Source organism: Xyrauchen texanus, chromosome 46 (genome assembly GCF_025860055.1).
Source record: "Xyrauchen texanus isolate HMW12.3.18 chromosome 46, RBS_HiC_50CHRs, whole genome shotgun sequence".
Lineage (NCBI taxonomy): Eukaryota > Metazoa > Chordata > Actinopteri > Cypriniformes > Catostomidae > Xyrauchen > Xyrauchen texanus.
In genome coordinates this window covers 27,504,876-27,512,375 of record NC_068321.1, presented here as the reverse complement: position 1 = coordinate 27,512,375, position 7,500 = coordinate 27,504,876, and the positions used below count along the sequence as shown (strand labels likewise).

The 7,500-nt window shown below is 43.5% G+C and overlaps 1 protein-coding gene across 1 annotated transcript in view; it reads left to right on the top strand.

Annotated features, from left to right (window-relative positions):
* Positions 1-7,500, top strand: part of LOC127638171 (transmembrane protein 117) — a 60,383-nt gene that overhangs the window by 4,661 nt on the left and 48,222 nt on the right. The window lies entirely within an intron of this gene.

Sequence of the window (7,500 nt, the reverse complement as noted above, 5' to 3'; positions counted from 1 at the left end):
CATGGGCTAACCAAATTGGCCCGGTTGCTAGGGAGGGAAGAGTCACATGGGGTAACCAATTTGGCCCGGTTGCTAGGGAGGGTAGTCATATGGGGTAACCAAATTGGCCCGGTTGCTAGGGAGGGAAGAGTCACATGAGGTAACAAAATTGGCCCGGTTGCTAGGGAGGGAAAAGTCACATGGGGTAACCAAATTGGCCCGGTTGCTAGGGAGGGTAGAGTCACATGGGGTAACCATATTGGGCCGGTTGCTAGGGAGGGTGGAGTCACATGGGGTAACCAAATTTGCCCGGTTGCTAGGGAGGGTAGAGTCACATGGGGTAACCTCCTCGTGGTGGTGATTAGTGGTTCTCTCAATGGGGCGTGTGGTGAGTTGTGTGTGGATCGTGGAGAGTAGCATGAGCCTCCACATGCTGTGAGTCTCCGCGGTGTCATGCACAACGAGTCACGTGATCAGATGCACGGATTGACGTCTCAGAAGCGGAGGCAACTGAGACTCGTCCTCCACCACCCGGATTGAGGCGAGTAACCGCGCCACCACGAGGACCTACTAAGTAGTGGGAATTCTGCATTCCAATCTGTGAGAAATGTTTTATCGTTTCCCAGTTTAATTAGTCAAATATAAGAAAGCCATTAGTACGTTTGTTTTGAGCGGCCGGTCCAACCCGACACAACAGCATTAGCTCGACCAATAGCATGAGTTTGGGGCGGGACTATCTGTTTGTTCAAGAAGTATTAAACGGTGATTATTTGAATAAATTCATTTAATTGAATTGGAAAATGAAGGTTTTAAGCTTTACAGATTTCGAAACCTGTGAGTGTTTATTAGTGAGTTCTTTGAAACGTGTTTGTTGTGGATTGATTCTGTCGTCAGTCTGACGGGTTCATCTGTGTTGTGCTGGATCAGCGGTTCTGTCAAAATATCACTACAATGTGAGAGTGAACACGTGACATTTGATAATCTGTGTGTGTAAGGGGCTGTTTCATACACGCATGTGTTTCATCTTTATCTGTGTGTGTGTGTGAGAGTGTGTGTGTGTGTGAGAGTGATTGTGTGTGTGTGTGTGTGTGTGTGAGAGAGTGATTGTGTGTGTGTGTGTGTGTGTGAGAGTGTGAGAGTGTGTGTGAGAGAGTGATTGTGTGATTGTGTGTGTGTGAGTGTAAGTGATTGTGTGTGTGTGTGATTGTGTGTGTGTGTGTGAGTGTGATTGTGAGTGTAAGTGATTGTGAGTGTGTGTGATTGTGTGTGTGTGAGTGTGATTGTGAGTGTGTGAGTGTAAGTGATTGTGAGTGTGTGTGTGATTGTGTGAGTGTAAGTGATTGTGTGTGTGTGTGAGTGTGATTGTGAGTGTGTGAGTGTAAGTGATTGTGAGTGTGTGTGAGTGTGATTGTGAGTGTGTGAGTGTAAGTGATTGTGAGTGTGTGTGATTGTGTGTGTGTGAGTGTAAGTGATTGTGAGTGTGTGTGATTGTGTGTGTGTGAGTGTAAGTGATTGTGTGAGTGTAAGTGATTGTGTGTGTGTGTGTGAGAGAGTTTGAGAGAGTGATTGTGTGTGTGTGTGTGTGTGTGTGTGTGTGTGTGTAAGTGATTGAGTGTGTGTGTGTGAGTGTAAGTGATTGTGTGTGTGTGTGTGATTGTGTGTGTGTGTGTGATTGTGAGTGTGTGTGTGTGTGTGTGTGTGTGTGTGTGTGTGCACGCGCCACACCGTACAAAGATTCAGAGTATTTTTTTTTTTGGACATATTAAATCATTTAATTACTAAATAAATCTATTATTCTACCTCATTTAAATTTGTGGCCGAACTATTCCTTTCATTGTTCGGAGAGATCAGTAGGGGGCAGTACTGAGTAATGACACCTGTATTAAATCTGAAGAGACCTGAAGCAGCTGCTCTGAGATCAGTGAATTTACATGCATGTGATCAGTGAGTGACGTCAGTGTCCAGGACGTGTTTTTGTGAGGTTCACCTGTATAAACTCTCTCTCACATCAGCTCTGATTAATCAATGTGACCGCAGCTTTTGTGGAAAACGTCCCTTGAGTCCCAGTTGGGCTTTGTGAGGTTGTCGTGCCCTGAACTTGTGCACAAATCGGGTATGATGAACGATTCTGTCCTGCTTTGATTCTATCGGGACCCGTGAGAGGTAGTTAGTTTGGACTCATCCAGCCTACATTTGTACAGCTCGCATTATGAGGGAAGCACCACTAGAGCTGCTTTTGTGATATCGAGGTAATATTAAAGCTCTAAAAGGCTGTTTTAAGCTTAACACTGTTATTTTGGGACATAAAACAGCCGCCTTTGGCTCGTAATCTTTGTGTGTAAACGAGTAATCCGCCGCATCATTATTTTAGCCGTTTATTGGTGTTGAGCTGCAGGTCTGTGGTGTTGTGTCTCATTTCTACAGCTGGACTGAATTTACAGCACTCGAGTTTCCCAACAAACAACCACAACAGCATAAAACCCAACAGTCCACCTCAGATAGCGGACGACGCCGATCTAGTACGGATGCCCAGAACCACACTGCGGAAAAATCAAATCAAATGGTTTTTTTTATTTGTCTTAGTGGCTTCCTGAGACTTGATGTTCTTCTGAAAATAAAATTGTCAAAAAAAAAAACAATTCTAAAAAAAAAAAATGTTTTCTATGTAAAAAATAAAATAAAAAAATATATAAAAAATATTTGTTTTTCCAAAAAAAAAAAAACACGAGTAATATTTTTTTGTTTTGTTTTTTTGCCTGCTAGCTAACAATTAGCATGCGGTTCCAACATCGGCCACCAGGTGCCACTCTCAGTAAGCTTGACATATTACGCTTATAGTGTGTGTGTGTATCTGTGTGTGTGTGTGTATCTGTGTGTGTTTGAGTGCGTGTGTATCTGTGTGTGTTTGAGTCGTGCTTGAGTGTGTTTGTGCACATGTGTTTTTGCAGTGTGTGTGTGTGTGTCTGTGTGTGAGACTGTGTGTGTGTGTGTGTATCTGTGTGTGTTTGAGTGTGTGTGTATCTCTCTGTGTGTGTGTGTGTGTGTGTGTGTGTGTGTGTGTGTGTGTGTGTGTGTGTTTGAGTGCGTGCGTGAGTGTGTTTGTGCACATGTGTTTTTGTGAGTGTGTGTGTGTGTTTGTGAGAGAGAGTATGTTTGAGTGTGCGTGCGTGAGTGTGTGTGTGTGTGTGTGTGTTTGTGAGAGAGAGTATGTTTGAGTGTGCGTGCGTGAGTGTGTGTGTGTGTGTGTGTGTGTGTTTGTGAGAGAGAGTATGTTTGAGTGTGCGTGCGTGAGTGCTGCGCTGTGAACCTGGCGACCTGAGTTTGGTTCTCGCTCATGGCCAACACCAGTGACGATTATCTGAACCGGTCCCGGGCCTCCCCTAGGTCGACACAGCCTAAAATGAGTACCTGGTGCAGTGTGTAAAACATCGCCACTGGGGAGACAAAGGCGGTCGGGTGTGGTGCTGGCCACCCACCCCCTTGTGTACTGTTCCGGCCTTCATAGGTGCTCGCTAACAGCACTTGCTCCTACAGTCTGTTCAGGCTAAATGGGGGATCTTTATCTGTGAGTGTGTGTGTGTGTGTGTGTGTGTGTGTGTGTGTGTGTGAACGATTGTCTATTGCAGGTAAAGACATTTTAAGAATAAGTGTATCAAAACACTAACATTACATGATCCAAGCTAGTACTGTGTTTACTGGACTGGAGGGACTCGCCTAGGGTGTCAAATGGGGTAGGACCGTCACTCTTCCCGCTATGTATGGCGAGCCGCTTGCGTCGAGAGCATGACGTGTCCAACAACCCACACTCCGTTTTGACGGTTAAAAAAGTGCATCATCCGGGTACTTAATATGCGTGTACACAATATACATGCTGATGTACTTGATGTACATTTGGCGAAGGTGAAACAACATGGAAGTAAACTATAGCAAGTTTAACACACGAACAGTATGATTCGACTATTGTCATTTGGGTTTGCTAGTGAAATGCGTTTAAATTGTGTGTCTATTTACACTCAGTAAGTGTAATGTGACATCATTGACCGTTGCGCCACATTTGATGTTTAGGACATAGCTATATATATATATATATATTGGACTAATGAGATGCAAGTATGCAAATATTGCAATATCTTAATTGTGATTGGTTCTTTTCTTTCATGCATCTATTTAATTTCATTTACACTTACCTAAAACTTGAACACTGTTTGCTGCTGTACAAGCGCGGCGGTTTCTTTCGGGGAAATGTGTGTCTGGCAAGAACGTGTGGACATCCGAGCAGCGCTACGGTAATGTTGATTTAGAGAAGCTTTTAAAGCAATTCAATATTAGAGGAACTTGCAGAAATACCGTTTCTGCTAACTCAGTTCTCTGATTAGCTGTGAGCTCAACTCACTTGGACAGAGATATTAGTCTAAGAGACGGATGACTCCTTGTTGGTGCAAGATTTGTAATTGCTGATTCAGACGGCGGTGTCCGGGCGGTCTGAGGCCCCGAGCGGGAATCTCAAGGGAGATGAATCACTCCAAACCTGAACTCTGACAGCAAAGTGTTTGTTTATGTGGAGCAGCGCTTATAAAGACTGTTAAATGGACCACACGCTGCGTATCAATCATGCTAGTTTAAAGTGTGTGTGTGTGTGTGTGTGTGTGTGTGTGTGTGTTTGTGTACAGTGTATGTGCGTTTGTGTACTGTGTGTGTGTGTGTGTGTGTGTTTGTGTACAGTGTATGTGCGTTTGTGTACTGTGTGTGTGTGTGTGTACTGTGTGTGTGTGTGTGTGTGTGTGTGTACTGTGTGTGTGTGTGTGTGTGTGTGTGTGTTTGTGTACTGTGTGTGTGTTTGTGTACTGTGTGTGTGTTTGTGTACGTGTGTGTGTGTGTGTGTGTGTACTGTGTGTGTGTGTTTGTGTACTGTGTGTACTGTGTGTGTGTGTGTGTTTGTGTACTGTGTGTTTGTGTACTGTGTGTTTGTGTACTGTGTGTGTGTGTGTGTTTGTGTACTGTGTGTGTGTTTGTGTACTGTGTACAGTGTTTGTGTACTGTGTGTGTGTGTGTGTGTTTGTGTACTGTGTACAGTGTTTGTACTGTGTGTGTGTGTTTGTGTACAGTGTTTGTGTACTGTGTGTGTGTTTGTGTACTGTGTACAGTGTTTGTGTACTGTGTGTGTGTGTTTGTGTACTGTGTGTGTGTGTTTGTGTACTGTGTGTGTTTGTGTACTGTGTACAGTGTGTACTGTGTGTGTGTTTGTGTACTGTGTACAGTGTTTGTGTACTGTGTGTGTGTGTGTGTGTGTGTTTGTGTACTGTGTGTTTGTGTACTGTGTACAGTGTGTACTGTGTGTGTGTGTGTGTTTGTGTACTGTGTGTTTGTGTACTGTGTACAGTGTGTACTGTGTGTGTGTGTGTGTTTGTGTACTGTGTACAGTGTTTGTGTACTGTGTGTGTGTGTGTGTGTTTGTGTACTGTGTACAGTGTTTGTGTACTGTGTGTGTGTGTGTGTGTTTGTGTACTGTGTACAGTGTTTGTGTACTGTGTGTGTGTGTTTGTGTACTGTGTACAGTGTTTGTGTACTGTGTGTGTGTTTGTGTACTGTGTGTGTGTGTGTGTTTGTGTACTGTGTACAGTGTTTGTGTACTGTGTGTGTGTGTGTGTGTTGTGTACTGTGTACAGTGTTTGTGTACTGTGTGTGTGTTTGTGTACTGTGTGTGTGTGTGTTTGTGTACTGTGTACAGTGTTTGTGTACTGTGTGTGTGTGTGTTTGTGTACTGTGTGTGTGTGTTTGTGTACTGTGTACAGTGTTTGTGTACTGTGTTTGTGTACAGTGTGTTTGTGTACTGTGTGTGTGTGTGTGTGTGTGTGTGTGTGTGTGTGTGTTTGTGTACAGTGTGTTTGTGTACTGTGTGTGTGTGTGTTTGTGTACTGTGTGTGTGTGTTTGTGTACTGTGTACAGTGTTTGTGTACTGTGTGTGTGTGTACTGTGTGTGTTTGTGTACTGTGTGTGTGTTTGTGTACTGTGTGTGTGTGTGTGTTTGTGTACTGTGTGTGTGTGTTTGTGTACTGTGTGTGTGTGTTTGTGTACTGTGTACAGTGTTTGTGTACTGTGTGTGTGTGTGTTTGTGTACTGTGTGTGTGTGTTTGTGTACTGTGTACAGTGTTTGTGTACTGTGTGTGTGTGTGTGTGTGTGTTTGTGTACTGTGTACAGTGTTTGTGTACTGTGTGTGTGTGTGTTTGTGTACAGTGTGTTTGTGTACTGTGTGTGTGTGTACAGTGTTTGTGTACTGTGTGTTTGTGTTTGTGTACAGTATGTGTGTGTTTGTGTACTGTGTACAGTGTTTGTGTACTGTGTGTGTGTGTGTGTTTGTGTACTGTGTGTGTGTGTGTGTTTGTGTACTGTGTGTGTGTTTGTGTACTGTGTACAGTGTTTGTGTACTGTGTGTGTGTGTTTGTGTACTGTGTACAGTGTTTGTGTACTGTGTGTGTGTGTGTTTGTGTACAGTGTGTTTGTGTACTGTGTGTGTGTGTACAGTGTTTGTGTACTGTGTGTGTGTTTGTGTTTGTGTACAGTGTGTGTGTGTGTGTACTGTGTACAGTGTTTGTGTACTGTGTGTGTGTGTGTGTGTACAGTGTTTGTGTACAGTGTGTGTGTGTGTGTGTGTACTGTGTACAGTGTTTGTGTACTGTGTGTGTGTGTGTGTACTGTGTACAGTGTTTGTGTACTGTGTTTGTGTTTGTGTACAGTGTGTGTGTGTGTGTGTACTGTGTACAGTGTTTGTGTACTGTGTGTGTGTGTGTGTGTGTGTGTGTGTGTGTGTGTGTGTACTGTGTGTGTGTGTGTGTGTGTGTGTGTTTGTGTACTGTGTGTGTGTGTGTGTTGTGTGTGTGTGTGTGTGTGTACTGTGTACAGTGTTTGTGTACTGTGTGTGTGTGTGTGTACTGTGTACAGTGTTTGTGTACTGTGTGTGTGTTTGTGTTTGTGTACAGTGTGTGTGTGTTTGTGTACTGTGTTTGTGTGTGTACTGTGTGTGTGTGTGTGTGTGTGTGTTTGTGTACTGTGTGTGTGTGTGTGTGTGTGTTTGTGTACTGTGTGTGTGTGTGTGTGTACTGTGTACAGTGTTTGTGTACTGTGTGTGTGTGTGTGTACTGTGTACAGTGTTTGTGTACTGTGTGTGTGTTTGTGTTTGTGTACAGTGTGTGTGTGTGTGTGTGTACTGTGTACAGTGTTTGTGTACTGTGTGTGTGTGTTTGTGTACTGTGTACAGTGTGTACTGTGTGTGTGTGTGTGTGTGTGTGTGTGTGTGTGTGTGTGTGTGTGTGTGTGTGTGTGTGTGTGTGTGTGTGTGTGTGACATGCTGATTTCTAGTCTTGTATATTTTCATTTAGCTGAATTTCAGTTTCCACTGACTGTAAATGAGATTTTTCTGTCTGGTAAAGACATGATGTAACTTTAAGTAATCTTTATGAAATAAATAATTCACTCTGAGACTTTTCTTAATGATTCACGGAGATATTTTCTGAAACCCTACA